Below are 19,452 nucleotides of genomic sequence, written 5' to 3'. Positions count from 1 at the left end.
AGAACAGTAAACATTTACCTCAACATTAATACCAATTCACTTAGGAGAGAATCAGTCAATGAGTTCATGTATAGGCACATGGATTATTTCCACAAATTTTAGGCAAGACAAAACCTTTAATTTACTGCTATTTTCACTGCTATTTTTTAAACAGGAACTGAAGACAAGTCCAGGGAGAGCACGAGTTAGTTTCTAAACTACTTACATAGATGCTTTTTAACAGGACCAGACAAAATATTCCTTAAACTTGCATTTACAAGCCAAAGCTGACCTCAGGCATCACATTCACTATGTACGAGATAACCTATGTGGGTACTGACCTTAATAATACTACAGGGGCAAATTTTGCACAAGAAAGACAAGCTCTTGAACAAATGTTTTCCAATGTATTAGGCATACTGAAGCCTTTTTCTGCATCAAGAACTGTATGTCACATTCCTTAAACTGTTTTTCTTAACCAAATATGCTGTGGACAACCTACCAAGGATGCCCCTCGGTGTTCCTCTTTGAGGTTCTCATCTACAGTTTCCACTAACAATGAAAATATGTGGATTTTTTGCCCTCAAAAAACACAGTCACATTTAGGATCAGCTTTCTTCAGCTCGTGTGCCAAGAAAATACCATAAGTGATTATAGACTTTCAACACTAACAGAAGCTCTGATAGAGATTTTTATTGACTTTAAATCAAGCACAGATCCAGAGCCCACAGTCATGCAAAAGCAGGGAGAGCAGAAGACAGCAAGCAGCAGGAATGGCTGTACAAGATGCAGGAGAATCTGATAACAAAACTAGTGACTGGTATAATTTAGAACAGAAATGGAAAAAAAAAGCAGCTTATTCCACACTTACCAGGCCTTCCTAGGACTACTTGCACATAAAAGGCTGGTAAAATGAAATGAGATCTATTTGTCTGTGTATCCCAACATCAGTCAATGCTTGACCATACCTCAAATCATCTAGAGTTCTTAGACTTCTTTCTCTAGATCTTTCAGTTTTGAAGACTGACCCATCCACTTTCAGTGGATCTTAAAGTTATTTTAAATGCTTAAAGATAACGATTCAACCTCTTAAGTCCCAGCCTCAGTTCCCAGGACTCAAACTGTACACCATTTCCCTGAACATGAGATTAACCAAACCCTCCAGAGTGGTCACATTTACTTCTTTGTACTCCATATACTACAGAACAAGTAAGAGGCTGGAAACAAACAAAAAAACTGGCTTAAACCAAAGTTACAGTTCATTGGGCAGAATTTTTGTGGACAAGAACATCCACAAGCAAGCATATATATATATATATATATACACACATATATATATTAATACTATAAACAGGTTTTTAAAAAGTAATTTTATGTAGACTCTTATTGCAGAAAAAAGTATGCTTTATATCTCATTAAATAGATTACCAAATGTAAAACACCCCACAGATTCCCTATACAGACCGTGCATGTTCTTGATCACTGAGCTTTCTGACCCAAAAGTCTTCAAGTTGTAGAGCTTTAAGCCACCACAATAACTTAAATAAAATTCACTACTACAATGCTTTAATATTGTCTTTATAGCTAAATACAATACTGGCAATGCTTACCAGGTTGCACATGCTAAGCAGTTCAAGCAATTGTCATGATGATGATAAATGTGTAATCTCATGCCTATTTGCTTTGATTTATACGAACCACAGAACCAAAGTTTTGCATATCCTTTTTAAATCAATAGGAAGGATCACATTTTTCCTGACCTGAATCAGTGTTTGGTCTAAACTGAGGCACTTTTTTTTTTTTTTTTCCCATTAAACGGAATCAAGTCTTTGCACAGCTAAAGATGCCTGGGGCTGCACAATCCTTTGCTATCTCAGCAACTGGCCCTATCATTCCCTCTGATAGTCTTGCTGAAAAAAATAAGATCAACCAAATTTTTCCCTGCCCTTCCAGCTGTGGGAGAAACAGATCAGACTATTCTTTACTTCAGAAGAAAAGGCCCTGCAAAGGTCAACCTTTCATATGAAATACAGATCATTAGCACTGAATCCCAAACTACTTAAATTCTTGCTTTTTGTTTGTATAACTGGGATTCCATTCTACTTCTTTCAGGATGCTCTGTGCCACACATACACATATATATTGTGTATACACACACAGCACCAACAGCTTATGTCTGAAACTAACGTATAATTGCTTATCAGAAAAAAAAAAGCCACCCAATGGTGAGGCATGGCTTTTATTCTCAAAAGCTTCATGCTCATGAGACAAACTGCAATTCAAACAAGCTTCACTGTAGCCTCCTCTGAATGCAAAAACAACCACCAGCCACACAATACTGACGGGAAAACGTAGGTGCAGAGTGCCAGCTACCTAACTGCTAAGTGTTAGTTATTTTTTCTACCACAAGCCACAGTTATGCTTGCTGTCCCATAGAGAGAGAGACAGTCTTCTCCTCAAAACGGTTAATTCTCTCCTGGAATGTAAAATCTAGACCAAAAACTCACATGGTAGCATCTAAGTCTGTGCAGTTCCCATGCAATGCTCCAAATCACTGTTTATTCTGGGGTTTGGTCCACACCGAGCAAGGCAACAGCCTACCACATCACCCTTCCTTCAAACATACCTCACATGCAGAAAAGGACTAATGGAACTTGTCAGTCCTCGTTCCGAAAGAGCAATACTGACAGTTAAATAAATGGTATTTATGGGAAGCAGAAGAGGTGTGGGTTACAATTGTGTTGAGTCAGACCAGTCAAGTCACATTATGATACCTGATGCTGCACTGCCAGGTCCTGCAAAAGCAAGCCTTATAAATCCCCTAGTCTGAAGAGCCCCTGCAAATAATACTTAAAAAAAAAAAAAATAATACAAAAAAACACCCAAAAAACCAAAACAGACTTCAGAAGTTTACATAAAGCTTCAAAAAGTTACCCACGCATATTATTTTTAATTAAAATCCTGAGTGATCTGAAGATACTTTATTATCTTCCCCTTGAAGTGAAATTTGTGGCAAACAGATCAACATTTTGCTTTTACATTTTGAAACTCTGTTAAGAATAAAATTGCTTCTTTTGAATAGGGCATAATACCTCCCAAATCTCCAAATAAAGGAGAACATGAGGAGTTTCTAGAGAAACATATTTGGGATAGGGAAGACAAGTATTCCAGTTATTAAAAAATACAGATTAAAAAAAGTTGTCAAGCAAATATAGGAAACTTCCAGAGTTTGGAAAAGACATTAACATGGAAGTAAGTGTCCTCATATTTTGCTAATACAAAGATATCACTGAACCAAAGCTTGGCTTCTCTGGTTGAAGATGGTTAACTGATGAAAGCAGAGGTTATGAAAAACTGTGATCAAGTTTCATAAAAGCAAATGTGGAAAAGTGGTTATTGGGGTATTAAAAGCTTGGGGAATTTAAGACTCAGACCAGCAAAATGAAAACAAAAATTTTGCCCTCTGACCTTGTGTGTAAGGCAGTGTTTGAGACAGAGACAACTACAACCAGGAGGGCAAGAAGAAAACCACATTATCAGTAAGCAGTAGAGGACAACTGCTACGACTCTGAAATTTATCTTTAAAAGCTTGTGGCAGTAAGATGTGAAAGGTGTTTTTTTCAGATGATTGGGATTTAAGGACCCAGTTACATTTCTGATCTCAGAGACTACTAGTTAAGGCCTGAAGCACTGTAACTCATGTCAGACAGGCTTTTCTTCCATTCTATGGAGGCAAAAGGGAAGGACTTCATCAGAAGGAGGTCCTCCTCCTCAATAGTGCAGTACACTACTGTGTCAAAACAACTTCACTAACATTTGAGATTCAACCTCTCCTACATCCATCACCCCCACAGCCTGCTCAGCAGAATGACCAGCTTGGAAGAGCATGTTTCACTTGACCTGCCAATAAGTCAAGGAGAGAGAGATACACATTCAAAATGAAGACTTAAAAAAAAAAAAAAAAAAAGCAATTAAAGATTCCATAACACTTTCATATATTACTTGTTGACTGAAAACTCGGCTCCATGATGTAGAAAATGTATGATTTTTATTGACAACACAAAAGAGCTTTGTGTACTAGTGGCAGACTGCATGGAACCATATCCATTTGCTTTCGTGCAAGCTCTGACATAGTGAGTTACATGCAAACACAACACATAACAGGCTATGAATACAGCAAGTCAGCTGACTTCTCATTCATAAATGTGTCCAGATCTTAATTAAAGTAAAATAATTTAGTTCCTGAGTCTCTGAAAAGAGACAGCTATGTTAAATGATGAGAACCCCAAAGCCAAACTACGACCTGGAGAGATGCTCCAGCCTTACTGGATTGCACTCACTTCTTCCATTTTTGCAGAAACTAACTGCAGAAATAGCACCAAACAATTATAATTTCTGACCTTTTAACATAAATGGCAATTTGTTAGACTAGTTTTTATATCCCATCCCATGTTCTTCCAAATAAGAGCTGCCCAAAAATACTTTCCATGAAAAACTGAATGTTCCCAGTGACAACTCAGATCACGTCATTGTTTGCACACGAACATTAAAAGATGCAACAACAGCAAAAACCACCAGCTATTCTTGTAACTTCAAGACTAAATCCTAAATATAGCACATTTTCAAATTGTCTTTCCTGAAATCCAAATAATATGCTCATCACTTTAACCAAAAGCTAGCAAAGAACAACTTGTATTGTGCTGCAGGCCATAAAGTGAATGTTCTTTATTCAAACCATGGATGGATGGAGATGAAAAGGAGTTTTTGAAAATTTACAACAGTTCTGACACTGCCGAGTGTTTCTCCTTACAAGTTATCCCTATCTATCGATCAGGCTTACTCCAGACCTTTTATCACCTTCAAAAGTAGTAATTGTCATCAATTCTTCACATCTTTATACACAACCAAGAGAAGATGCACAGGCTGTGGGCAGAAGCCACTGCTGAAAAAGAGAGCAAGAGAGAAGGACCACAGAGGCTGCTTTAATCCAGCTGGTGAGACTGTGGTTTAAAAGTAACATTTTGTAATAAATTTTGTCTTTGCCACAGCACTTAAATGATGTTTTGTTATCACCTCTCTCTATCCTAAGTAATCACTCTGCTATATAAAAAATGTGCCCAAGTTATTAGAAGCCCTCTCTCCTCTTCTCCATCTCAGATTCATGCATCTCCACCAGTATCACTCCCAGTACTTCAGACCACAGAGCTGTATTTTGCTTGTGAACCCAAAAGAATTCTTAATTTCTCTACCCCAAACGAAGCCTTCCCCCAAATTAAACTGGTTTTTGACCTGGGACTGGATATTGCCAATGTGTGCTAAACATTTGTTTACCTTTAAGGGTCAAGACACCAGACAAGTTAGAAACAGGAATGTAAAACTACTGATTTCTGGGCAGTTTTTGGCAAGTCTGGTTTCCTATTAAACAGGTCATGCATACTTGGCTTGTGGCATTCTTTGAAAATTCTGTAAACTTTGGCTTTGCAGTTGGAAAAATAAAGTTTCGATTATGAAGAGATTTCAATATCTAAAAAAATCTTTCAAATTTGACTTTCTGAAAAATACATTACCAGACTTGAAGTCAGTCTTTACACAGCCAGCATTACAGAAAAAACTACCATATGCTGAGATGTAAATACAGGCCTATAACATTACAATACATAATTTTATTGCAGTGTAAACACAAGCCCTTAACAAATGTCCATGACATCTGACTGTGCAACAAACTAGAGGAACTATCACAACTGCAAACTCTGCCTCTTCCCACAAGCAATGAATCTTCTACACAGCACCTGAAAGGGCAAAGAGTCTACAAATGATTCTGGAACTTCCCAGATGATCCCAAGATGTTAAGGTAGAAGTGAAAACACAGGTAGTCTGTAACCACACGCAACAAAGTCCTGCAGCAGAGGGAGCAGACAGAGCCCTGACCTTTCTGCAAGCTGCCAGAGTTCAAACTTTCAGGTAAGGTAACAAACCTAAGTTACTTGATGCTGTTTTCAAAGACTTGATACTTTAAAGGCTAAAGCCCCTGTAGCTAGCAAGGTCCTTTGCTAAGGTTTTCTTTCTTTCTTTTTTTCTTCAAATACTATAGCTGTGGGATAACAGAAGAAGCTTCCAACTTAGGTGATTCTTCAAAGGACTGCAGGGCACACCTGGAGATCTTGAGAGATGCTGGATGCTAATACCAGGATATGAAACACCTACACTGCAACAAAGAAGATCTCAAACAAGATGTCCATGTTTGGGTGTGCAATTAAGTGACCCAGAACTAGAAACACCATTTAGAAATCCAGAGCCAGTTAGCTGGAAATCACACAGGAATTACCAGGGAGTTCACCTGTGAGATGTCATCTTTACAGAAAAGGACCCAGTTAAATGACAAAGCAAGTGTGGACTTTAGTGACAACCCTCAGAACTCTCTAAATACTCCCTGGTGCATTAACACCACATGTAGTCTAAAATAACATCAATAAACCTTTATGTAGCAGCATCTCACTAATTCTTCCAATTCATTTTTTCTGCATGTATCTATGTTTACAAAGGCTTTACACACACATATGAAAACTCAGTAAAATAAAACTAAGGTAACATGAGCTCTTGCATAGGATTTTTTTTTTTTTTTAACTACAAGGAATAATCAAACCAGAATTTCTGTAATTTGCTTTGCCAGTAGTTAAAATGGTTTCTGTATACCTTATTTGTTAAACAACCTGAGTAACAGTTAACTAATCACAACATTTTTCAAACACTTATCACTACACACTGCTGATAAGGAAGCTTTCATCCTTTAACCATTAAAGCTTTTCCTCTTGAAGCAAGCTATAAGCAGAGACTTCATCACTATTTAAATAACAGAATTACAGAAGTTTTCAGAGCAGTTTACCAAAAATTCCAACATTTGTATTATTTCTCAAAGCAAAATAATAGATTGCACTTGGAAGGTGTTTACTCTCAGGTTGTTATGTACTTGAAGGGGTTTCTAAAGCAAGCCAAGTCTCCCCAGCAATGCTGGGCTGTAACCATGCTAACCAAATCAGCTTCACACGTGTTAAAAAATACTGAAAGAAAGAAATCAAGGGAGAGTCTTAATGTTTCAACAGCTTCTTCTGATTTCAGAGAGTGCATTAAAACAGTAAACAATGAAAAAAATAATGAACACTGAAAATCCTGGCCATACATTAAGGCAATTCTTACACCCAAACAATGTGATAATGTAACATTGTGAATCAAGCCACTTTTTCATAAATTATGATCTAAACAGAGTACTAGTCAATTCACCAAAAGATATCAAAGCTATCCCTTTATTACAAATGATCCAAGTATTCCCCTTGAGGCCACGGCTATCAGAAAGCATTTAGTTAGCTCCCAAGCCAATATTTTTCATTTCTGTTTTATTATGAAACTATAACACATTTTCAATAACTTTTAGCTTTGTTATACAGACCAACAAATAATTTCCCAGAACCCTTTGGAAAATCTGACATGCGAAATGGTTCTCTAGTCATCTCTGTGTATTATTAAGCTGAAATATATATATATATATATACATCAGCTCATTTGATCATTGGAGGCAATGGAAAAAGCATTGGGAGCTTCAGGACAGATGGACAAACTTCAGGTCATATAAAACACTACCAAGAAGAAAAATGTGAAAGTTCATGAAAGTGCCCCGGGTGAAACAACTTTGTGTTGCTAAGAAACATCATCCCTGATGATGGATGAATTAAATTGTCTCAGTTAGCAGAGCCAACTCCAGCCATCCCTCGTTTATTAGTAGAATGTTTCCTTGTACTGGTAACTTATTTCAACAACTACGTAGAAATAAAAAGCTCTACCTTTAAATGAAACTGAGAATTTCAAACTGGCATAATTAATGCTAGAAAACAGAACAGAGTTCCCACCTTGAACAGAATTTAATGACTACATTTTCAAAGTTCACTTTCTTAACTGTAATACATAATACACTCACACAATTAAGAAATTAGTTTAGGACAGTCTGCAATGAAATACACTGTTCCACTTCCAAAATTCTATACAACCCAGTGAAGAATAAAACTCTTCAAATATTTCTAAGTACCAAGCAACATAAATATTCAGGTAATCAGATTTTAAACATCACTGAGAGAAAAGCATAATCATTCCTCGTGTATTGTTACGACAACACCAGCATAAAAAAACTAAGCATGAAGGAAATAATGCAAACCACCTGCTTTTCTCATTTGGAAGCTGTCTTCATGTTTCATCCAGTTTCTCTTCTAGTGTATTACTTACAGGCTGTTTCTTCTGCAGAACTTATTGGTGAACTTATTTCCAAATTATGTGTGTTCTGTTGCACTCCCACAGAGCATACCTGTTTTGCTTGTCATGCAGGGTGTTAAGAAGTCCTTTAAAAAAAGGTTATAGCTGGAGCAGAGGAAGGTCACCAGCTTGCCCTTTCCCACAGGCTGCACAACAGGCCAGAGGAGCTCTCCTGAAAGGGGAAAGAAAAGCAAGAATGCCTCACCTGACACATCCCTGGAGAGCAGGATTCAAACAGCAGAGGTGAAGCACAGCACACAGGGAGCTCTGCCAAAAGCAGGAGAGTCCTGAGCCCAGAATGCAGACATCCAACTGGTGCCCAGAATAAGGGCAGAGCTCTCAACTCAGAGAGGAATATGCAGAATTTTAGGCCACACAGAAATCAACACCATTGAGAGTTAACCAAGGGGAAAGACTGATTTTTCAACAAGGCAAGGATTTGGGGTGTTTCTTCTTGCTGTTCTAGCTTGTGTACCAATGAAGATCCCAAGTTAGAGGTCCCAAGGTTTAACACCAGCATTTATTATAAGAAAAAAAAGGTGAAAAACCCTCTATAAACTATTCTTTGGGTCCCATCACAGCTTTTGAGTCAGAAATTACTACACACAGTTACATGCTAAGGCCATGTACTCAGCCAATACACAAAGGCAACCATAGAAACTCTTCCTCCCAAATAACACCACCAGAGATAATCATGGAATCATACAATGTCAGGTTGGAAGTGAATTCAAGGATCAGCTGGTTCAACCCTTCTAATATTACTGTTTATATGAGAGTTACCATTGAAGAGTCTGGGAAAAAGTATTTAATAATAACTATACCAGTTTGACTGCATTATAGGAGATGTACTTCCAGTAGGTCTAGTAAGGTAAAGTTTTACAGTCCAAGGAGAAAGATTTCAAAACCTCATAGGACATGCCTTATCTGCACCACTTCTGCTCTGGAGTCCCATAAATCCTGAAGGCAGATGAGACTGCAGCTTTCCTAGGCACAGATGCTGCAGTCACATCTGTCTGAACTGGAAGCCATGGTCCTTGCTACTTTCTGACTCTATAGCAGCATCTCAGGCAGGGTTTTTGGAAACACCAGTGCAGAGGGTAAGATATTTCTGATCTCATCAGGTATACTAAAACATTAACACAAACTACCTGCAGGTTATGATCCAAGTAAATAGCACAAAATAAAAGGGTTTGAACTAGAGATGCCCTTTCTTCCTTTTGTTTCCATCCTTCCTCATCTACATGACTCACAAAATAACAATTCAAATATTGAAATGTTGGATCAAATATTTCAAGTGTTGATCTAGCAGCCATGAAGAATGACCACTTGTGTGTGGATGCATCTCAAGGTCCTCAAACACAGCTGCATGCACATGTACATTAAACCAATTAATTCCAGGTGATTTCTACACATCACTCCAAGAAACTGAACCACCACCACCCCAGGTGTGCACATCCATGTAAACATTCTCCACCTTTGCTTGGGTTTTTTAATCTCACTAAAGATCCCCTCCCTAAACACCTATAGCAAGAAGATGTCCAACTTATTTTGCCCAGTTCCAGGCTTCCAGTACAAGACAGACAAAACCAAGACCAGCAAAGAGGCATCAAAGACAGTGAAGGGGTCAGAGCACAACACAGATATTCTGCAACTCCATCTCCAAAGGTCAGGTCTGCATCATGATACAGGTTTGCAGGACTCTGTAGTAAGCTTCCTTCTCTCAGCCTTCACATCACTGCAGGATTATCTAATGTTTTATTACCTGGATGATGAACAAGTTGCAAAATTTTGTAGTTAGCTGGGAAGGGCAGCAAGTGTTGAGTTAGAACTGAAAAACACAGGACTAAGTGAACACTGAACTGGATGCAAAAATTGAAAAATTAATTCAAATTTCTATCTGCAGGAGCATCTTATGCAAAAGATGGTAAGATCTATTCTTCACTGACACTGTTTGTACATTATGTTCAGGTCTGGGAACACAGATGTAGAAAACTGCAAAAAGCTCAGAAGCAGCAATCAGGAAAATTAAAGGGAAACAGGCTTGCTGAGTACAGAAAAAAAGATGAGCAAAGAAAGAGGGCACAGGCTTCAAAATAAGTTAACAGCAGTTACAAAAATGATGCTCACGTCCCACTACTGCAATATCCACAGCAGGGAAAAAAAGACAAGAAGCTTAACGGGTTAGAAAAAAAAAAAAAACTAGAATCTTCCCCGATTGTTTTTAAGACCTGGTAAGATGAACATGTCAGAAACCATCTACACATACATGCCTGGCTTTACAATGAATGCTAGATGCTCACACATACAGTACAGGGCCTTAGCACAAAGTGAATGACCTCCAGAGAGCTGCATTTTCTTTTCTAAACCTAAAGGCTGTATGAATTTAGGCTCCTGCCAGGCAAATCAGCAGGTGACTTGACTGCTCCTTAGAGCTCCAAGCAGGCTTTTGACAACTCTTTTTTTCTAAATAGCCAAGGCAGCCTGTGATTGACAATTTTCTATCACGTCAAGCATGCTACCTTAAATATGAAGTACTCTGAATGGTCCACCAGGGAAATAAAGTCAAAGTACAGAGAAAGCAATGGCAACCAAGCCCAGGAATCCAGTCCCAAGAAGGAAAACAAAAGTGTCCAACTGGGAAAAAACAAACATCCCATTAGTACCAAGGAACACAGGTATTTTTGTTTCTAGCACCTACAATAAATAAGCCTTAATAAAACGGAGTATTTAATAAAGTAGTTAAGAGAAATAAGGAGGGAAGGTTTGATGTGTCTGTGCGTATTTTCACAGCGGTATGAAAGGAAATGAGGTAGAGTCAGAGCTAATTCTCCTTATATAATTTCACATGGAATGATTAGTTCTGCCCCAACAGTAACAGCTTTCCAGAGGGTCCTACTTGTCGCTAAGATTGCATACAGATGCTCAAAGTGTAGCTTCCTTATTCTCCACTGACTACCAACTTAAGATGCCAATATCATATTCATTTTACTATCGAATGAAATTCACAGCATGAAGAGTAAAATAATGTCACAGCTACCATGAAACTGCAGTTGCATGTTGGGGGTTGTGACTTACACAAGTTTAATCATGAAACAGATTCCACAAGAAGAGCACACAAAGTGGCTTTCTGCTCCAGCAGTGTCCTCTGGTCATGAAGGATGTCTCAGAGCAGGATAAGCTGTGGTCTGACAAGAAGAGGGCAAAGACAGAGAGGAGCATTCATGTCACATGCCCCTGCTGGCTTATTTTTAAAAGGTAGGGTTTCAATCATTACTGTGCTGAGCACACACCCCCACCCCCTCCCTTAAGCCTGATTAGGAAAGACATTCCACATGCACAGGGATGCTGAAGGTGGTGGAATTCCTAAGTCACCTGAGTCACTTCTGGGTGAAATACCAATTACCAGCAATTCAGCTCAATGAATGTGTTCAGTGGTGAACATACCACACAGAAAATCCTAAAACTCTTTGCAAAAACTTGTAATAGTTATTAATACTTCTATAAAGCACTGTACTGTTTTGTTTTTAATCCTTGAATAGAGCCTAGTAGAAAAGCCATATGCAATTCCAAAATTGCTACTGCAAGTTCCAGCTCAACTACTACCATTCCTTTAAAAGAATGGGATTTTTTTAAAGGTTATATATAAATGCACATTTTTTCCAGGGAGAGACAGCCTTCCTTAGGAAACTTAACTATCAATGCAAAACCTAAATGACTCCCTGACTCAGCATGCCAAATACTAGAGGAACTTAAAACATGTCTATTTTGCATTTATTAGTACAATCATTTGCTTTACAAAAGACCTACATATTAAATACAAAGCATGCTATTAGTCTTAGGCACAAGAGCAACCAATTTTTTTATGCCTTGCCAGAAATAATTACTAATTAGTCCAGCACCACCCTAAAGTCATTTCCAAAAATCCTGCCTTTACATTTAAATTACAATCAAAAAGAAAACCAAGTTAATGATAACAAAGCGTATTTCTTATTAAAGCTTTCTTAAAGTTAGATTAGCACAAAACATACCCAGAAATTTACTCTATTAGCCTGCAATCCAGTAGATAGAAAAGATATCAAAATATCAAAAGTTTTGATTGGGAAACCAAGAAACACAGAAGTTGACCAAATACTGCAGGATTACTTATTCTGCAGTGTTATGATACAGCACATCCCCTATGTAATCCTTGAGAGGGGAGGGGGAGGCAAGAATATAGAAAGATGCAATATGTCCAACTACCTGTTGAATTTTTGGTTTGTGGAACATTTGTACATAAAGTAAATATCAAAGCAGAAAGATGATGCCAAGCATCAGATGAAATGAGGATCTGTGCTTCAATTAAAAGATTTTCATCTTTAAATTATGTCACTCTGTAAATAAAACACTCGGAGAACAGAAGCAAGATTTACATGATCAGATAATCCAAAACAATGTCATTAATTCACAATTCCAAGGCTTTTTTTTTTTTTTTTTTCATCCAAACCAATCTGCCTGGAAGGAACAGAAAAGGGTATTTTTCCAAGTCCTAGAAATGCAGCTATTTCCACTGTTCTTTCTCCCAAATATTCTGCCAATACAGTCACAAACCATCATTGCTTTAGCTAACTACTCCATTCCGAGTTCTCAACATTCACAAATATTTACTCTTACATGTATGCAACTAGGTTTGTGATATTCTGGAAGTTCATCTAAATGGCTTTACAGCAGCTCTACTACATCTGTTTCATTAGGCTTTAGGAGGACACAACACAAATTTCAGTTCTCTGAAAAAGCTTCTCTTTGTCTTTTCAGATTAAAAAAAAAAAATAAAAATACAGAGAGGTCTTCATCCTTTATTTCAACACACTTGACCACTGAGTCCTGGCAGGGTGAGTAATGCCCATCATGGAATTTCATCTCAGTAAACCATCCATGCCAGAGAAGTAATAAAAATTGGCATCATAATTAATGTCCCCAACTACTTAGGCATGAACTGAAGGGGTGCAGGGTTTTTCTTCCTCAATGACAGATTCTAACAAGATCTATGAAAGAAATCTTGCATTCTGAAGGGTCTTTTATTCATTGAGCCCACGATTACCACCAGATTCCTGTTGCCAGAGGCATGGCCAAAGTAACCTTTTTAAGGACTACTGTCACACTTCTAAGAGGAAAAGATGCCCACAGTTTATATGGCAATATCCTGCCACTGAGCATCATTTACGCAGACAACCTGCTGCACAAGCAAGGCATCAGAATTTCCCAATACAATCCTGGAATAAAACTGGAAAACATCATGTAAAGCCACACTGGATGCACTGTTGTACAGACATAACATGTTAAGATGTTTTCAGACACAAAACTGATTAAACTCCTCCTTCCTTTCGAACCTAACAATGACTTTTTAACAACTTTTATAACAATTCAGCAAAATAAAGGTATGAGGATGATATTAAATCCACTTTCAACTGTAGCAGCAACAAGAAAACTTCTGCTAATCACATATGTATTAAATTTCACACGTTTGATTATATGTAGATCTACACACATGGAAATATCTAAAGCAAAGTTGCTTATACAGCACTTACTTTGGAATTTATGTGTCTCAAGTGTTTCTGTTCTTTCTGTATCTCTGCCCTAGAAATTCAGGGGGAAAAAAAAAGAAAACCACACTTCACACCTGGTCCTTGCCTGCTTTCCTCCAAGTTCTGCATTTCATCATTAATTTTACTTATTTCATTGTTAATTTTAGACATTCCTTCAGCTCTCATTTGGACATCAAAGAGCTACTCATACCCAAAATACTCGCAATCTGAAATACTGGCTTCCCTACTTGTCATTTATAACTTGAAAAGATCTTTGATTTCTTGCCTACAGGAAATACTGTGGATCAAAAATAAAACATATATATGCTCCCATATATACATATATCTGGGGTCCAGGATTTAGGATAATAGGCTGTTTGGAGAGCTGGTTTTCAGATTTAAATTTCATTTCTGTGCCTGGTGCTTCACACGTTTATTTTTACTTTCACATCTGAAGTGCAGCAATATGGCTAGCTAAGGTGTACATTTAAGACATACTTTGATATGTATCTGTTCAGAAGTGAAATTCACACTGGAGTATGTGTCCTTACAGCACTAAGGCACCACTTCACCACTGCTAACTGCACCACTCACAGATGGCTGGAGGCAGGGGGAAGGCAGGTTCTCTGGAGCCCCTCGTTAACAATTCTGCCAACAAAGATTAAGGTGATTTTCCTGCTTTACAAACTTGGTAGAGAACGTTTCTCACAAAGAAACAGAAAAAAACTCCTAACAGCCAAGGTATTTCTAAAATGTCTGCTGCGTGTGTTCCTAACAACCTTGCAAATATATTTAGTTTCTTCCCCAACTTCTCATGTTTTTAAATTAGCAATATTTATAACTTATGGACCAAGTCCCAGGCAATGAGATGCTCTGTTAAAGTTAGCAACACATCCACCTTGGTAATACAGTGGCTTGCATCTCAAAGTGTAGTACACAGAAACCCTAAAATACAGCAGTTAAAGTCCCATTATTTAAAACAGCAGCAATGAAAATCTAACCTTGATATATTCTCTGTGTATTTCCTTACACAAGAACACAATTCTGTTCATACAGGAGGTAGCTTCATATGTTAAATGTGCTGCTTCTGAGCACAGTGTTTAGGCTCCAATTTCTGAAGAAATAGCAATTCTTTAACCAAGTTATTTAAGACTTCAAGTCTTTGGTCAAGACTTTCTCTTTGCAACTCAAAGAGCAGATACAAAAGAATATTCAACATTAAGTATCTGCTCATCAACTGCTACAGAAGTGTCTTATCTCAATGGCTCTCCCAGTCAGAACTATCTAAGGCTGCACTGAACAAACATATTCTGACCTTCCACAGCCAAACAACGCAGTATATGTATTTTTATCCCTTTTAGTAAAAATAACTACCTAGAAATTTTAACCAGAATGTTCATCAGGGACAGAAGATAGCAGATATCCACAGTGTTGATTGGGTCAGAGGCCTAAAAGGTTCAAAACCTGTGGCTCTTCCTGGAGCTCTGGGCAAGAACAAACACTGCAGTTGTAGGGTATAGAAAACATTTTATAAAAAGCTAAACTAGGAACTTTTTTGTTTTCATACTCTCAAATTTTATTGAGCAGAAATGTGTGAGGATAGTTTATTACTTTCACCGGCCACTCTAAAATGGGCCTCCAGCCAAACAGGTCTTTAAAATATGTCTATATTTTAGTTTTAAAACAACATTTAGGAAGTTGTATAACTTTCACATTACCATCTAAGTGACTTAGCAGCACCAGTGACACGTTTCAGCTGTAAAGCAGGCACTTTGCAAGCTACAGGCATGACTTTCTCAACAGTACCAGTTGGACTCAGTACTGACTGTAAGGCAGCAGGGAGATCCACAATGGTGAAGTCACAGGTGTTTAACCCATGGCAATTCCTAAAAGACTGAAATTCAGAAGATGTTTGCTGGAATCATGCTAGTGGTACGTGTGCCAAACACCTTCCCTCGTTCAGGCTAAATTGTGAGACAAGACCACCAAGTGCTGTTCTTGCCTTCACAGGGCTTTACTGCCCTACTCCAAGCAGCAGTTCTGACAATAGTACAGCATCAAAACTCAAAATTCTGTATATATCAGCAAAGGAAAGAATTTTGCATCATGTTTGTAAAGCACCAACACCTTGACCTGGGCAGTGGGTTCACTTCTTAGGTTTTACCACGCCTGCTTCAACAGCCAGCAAATGATGAGACTGGGAAGCCATTCAGGAACTTTGTCAAAATGGTATCTCGCACTACTGAGAACGATCCTCACCTTTTTAAACACAGTAGGTTTATAAAAAAAAATGAGCACTGTATTTATAAACACCCTGTCCTTAACTTATGTATGCAATCTGGATTAATAGCACTCAGACTTATGTTAGAATTTATTCCACCAATGTATTTTACTACACCTGGACTTCCAAGAGGGAAAAAAATAATGAAGCAAGAATACCACTCTACATTAGGTCATGAAAGCTCCAATTAAAATTCAATACTGTACTTTGTATGGAGGTTTTTTACATGAACACCCTGTCATGCTTAAGATCTAAGGTTAACCAGGTTAATAGAGTCCAATAAAACAGCTCTATTTAATTTGCCAAACCATCATTTTAAGCCACGCTACAATCTGCTACTTATCTTTACCTGACTATTGGGCTAAACTCTGAATCCTGGTAATGCACCCACTTCTTGTCAACCAGAAAATCCTACCATAAAGTAAGCTTCAAACTCTTTCCCCTGCTTCTCAAAAAAAGTGCATGCATTTGCACCTCCAACAGCTCCTTTCCTCCAGTCTGCTACTCCAATCATCACACAGTCATGTGTTAAAAGATCTGTGCAGACCTGCCAAGTCTCATTCATCCCAGATACTTTCCCAAAGTTGGGATCCCTTCGCACAGTGTACACTGAAGCAGCTCCTCTGCTACCAAGTGTTCCATCACATGGCATTTTTAAGCTTATAAGAATAAATATTACACCTAACCTCTGGGTGGTTTGCAAGCTCGAGTATTTTTTTTTTTTTTTTCGGGTTTTTGTTCTCCTGGTTTTCTACAGCATGACACTAAGCCACCAAATAGGTTTCAAGTTTTCCTGACGGTCCCACCAGCAGAACTCGTGTCTCCACATTAAGGCTTTAATTCCACTATTAGTGGCATCCGGAATGAAACCGAGCTCGTATTTTACAGCTCGCAAAAAAGCCGTCCCTGCCCCGCAAAGCCTGTGTTTGAGGGGAAAACAAACAAATATATAAAGACTGCCTCTAGAAAACAAACTCCCCTCACTACCCCAGACGGATTTTAAATGCTTGAAGGACTGAGGGAGCTACGGAGGGTGACTGAGGCCTGGCAGAGCAGGCACCGTCCCGCCGGCTGCCACCTGCCCTGAGCCGGGCTGCAGGGAGCTGGGCCCGGCCAGGCCGCTTTGCCCTCCACGGGCCCTGCAGCTCCGCGTCCCCGGAGGAGGACACCGGGGAAAGATGCCGGAGGGGCCCGGTAAGGCCCTGCCCGGCCCCAGCAGCGGCTCCGGGGGGGCTGAAGCGCGGGCAAACCACGTTGAGGCCGCCGAGGAGGAGAAGCGGCAGCCCATGCCTGCCGCCTCCGCGAATGGCCCCTTCCCGCCGGTCACCTCCCCTCCAGCCTCCCCGGAGGCCTCCGCCAAGGCCGTGGAGCCATCTTAGTGGGGGGAGCCGGGGCTCCGGCCCTCCCCGTCAGCGCCTCCGCGCCGCAGGTGCCGGGGAGCGGCGTCAGGCGGAGCGCGCAAACCCGCGTCCGGCGGCGCCGAGCCCGGCTCCCCTCGGCTCCCCCCCGCACCGAGCGGGGCTCCCCGGGCCGGGTCCTCCTCCCTTCCCCCCTCCCTCCTCTTCTCTCCTCCTGCCTGCAGAGCTCCAGTCACCCCCGGCCCTCAACCCCGTCCCTCCTCGCCCGAGCGCCCGCCCCGCCGCTCAGCGCTGACCCCTTCCCTCCCTCCTGGCTGGCTCGGGCGGCCCCGCTCCTTACCCCACCCAGAGGGAGCTCACCTCCTCCTCCTCCTCCTCCTCACTCCCGCCTGGAGACCGTCGGCACCGACGCGCCGGCGTCCCGGCCCGCCCCTCCCTCCCCTCGGCGCGCAGCAGAGCCAACCTCCCCCAGCCGCCAGCCGGGCCCCCTCCTTCCTCCGCCCGCGGCCCAGGGACGGGCCCCGCCGCCGACCGACAGCTCTCTCGCTCGCTCGCCCCCCGGGCCCGGCGCCGCCCGTCGGAACCACCCAACCCATGGGGCGGGGGGTCCCGGTTTGCCCGGCGCCGCTTGGGCAGCACCTGAGGTGGGGGAAGATCCCCGGCTCCCCAGGAGAGGCCTCTCCGCTGGGCCTGAGGGAAGCTCGGCCGCCGGCCGGGCCCGGCTGCTGGGCCGCGGAGTAAGGAGGAAACCGAAGGGAAGCGAAAGGAAGGGTGAAAAAGCAACAAAACTGCTCGCTGCCGGGGCTGCAAAGCAATCAAGGAAGCCGCTAAAAAGAGTTTGGGGAGGAAGGATAGGTGGGGGGAATAAATAACAAGGAACTGTGCACCAGGTGGGCTCCAAAAAAAAATAAAATAAATAGAAAGGTGTCCTTCTCAGAGGAGCAGACGAAATGAGAGAAAATCAGAGCTGCTATCAGTGATACATGAGTGGGAGGTGTGTGTTTTTTTCCCCGATTAACCAAACCTTTTCAGGTGGTGTAACTCAGGGCAGGTGTTGCCATCACTGCCTGGTTTGTCATCCCCTCTGCTTTGGCCAGAGTGACAAACTTTTCCTGGAAAACTTTTCAGAGGAGACATGTTTGTCACACTGACTCAACTTAGTGTAGTGTTATCTTTGGTATGTAATTTTTAATTTTTTTTTTTAATGCAAAGTGAAGATGAGTAATATCTAATGGAGTGGTAAAGTAAAATGAGTACAGCTGTGAGAAGCATCAAGAACAGTAACCTGAGGAATTATTTTTTCCTACCCTGGCTAATCGGTGATTATGAAAGAGTTGAGGAGAAGGCTGATTTGCATGAGAAATACCCTTAGGATAATGCAGCATTTTGTTTCACAATTTTCAAAGTTCAAGAAGATTAGCAAAGTTGTTTTCCAATACTTTTCCAGCCTCCTGCCCCTGTGAATGCCTCATACTATCAAGCAATGGAAAAGCCAGAATGTCACAAGGCAGAAAGTCCTTCCTGTTCTGATTTCTTTTTTAACTGGAATTAAAACCTGGAAGTTTTTTAGTATTTATCACTCAAATTGCAATAATTTTATGAATACAAGATTTCTGTCTTTCAGTTGTTGTCAGACAGGGAGAGAGATGAGGAGACCCTCAGTCCAGCTGAATAATTCACCCCCAGCATGTGCTGGAACGCAGACAAACAGGATGTTTTATCCCCAATTTATGGATAAAAAAATTGAGGCAAGGAAGTGGAGGCATTCATTTTTCAAGCGTAGAAGTGCTCATTTGTAAGCAGGCAATTTAGGCTTGAACTCTTTTTTTTTTTTCCCTTTTTTTTTGAGGAAAAGGACCATGTATATACAGTTCCCATTGAAACTACACTTGGGGCACCCAAGCAGAAAGACTTTGGCCATACCCTTTTGGGGTCCTGCAGCCCTAATCCCATGTTCTAATTGGCCAGTAATCTG

General features: G+C 40.4%; 1 protein-coding gene across 23 annotated transcripts in view; it reads right to left on the bottom strand.

Annotated features, from left to right (window-relative positions):
- The window catches only part of GTDC1 (glycosyltransferase like domain containing 1), a 182,211-nt gene extending 164,132 nt beyond the window's left edge, over nucleotides 1-18,079 (bottom strand). For 9 of the 23 annotated variants that reach the window (XR_011726439.1, XM_071746410.1, XM_071746414.1 and 6 more), the window contains exons 1-2: nucleotides 17,838-17,934; nucleotides 8,330-8,446 (exon numbers count right to left, since the gene is read on the bottom strand). The gene's annotated coding sequence lies outside the window, so the exon portion shown is untranslated. The other 14 variants (XM_071746417.1, XM_071746416.1, XM_071746415.1 and 11 more) reach the window with 10 other exon arrangements.
- Between the last annotated feature and the right edge of the window lie 1,373 nt (nucleotides 18,080-19,452).

This window comes from Heliangelus exortis, chromosome 6, assembly GCF_036169615.1.
Source record: "Heliangelus exortis chromosome 6, bHelExo1.hap1, whole genome shotgun sequence".
Taxonomy (NCBI): domain Eukaryota; kingdom Metazoa; phylum Chordata; class Aves; order Apodiformes; family Trochilidae; genus Heliangelus; species Heliangelus exortis.
Note: the sequence above shows the minus strand (reverse complement) of the source record. Positions and strands in the feature narration are given on the sequence as shown.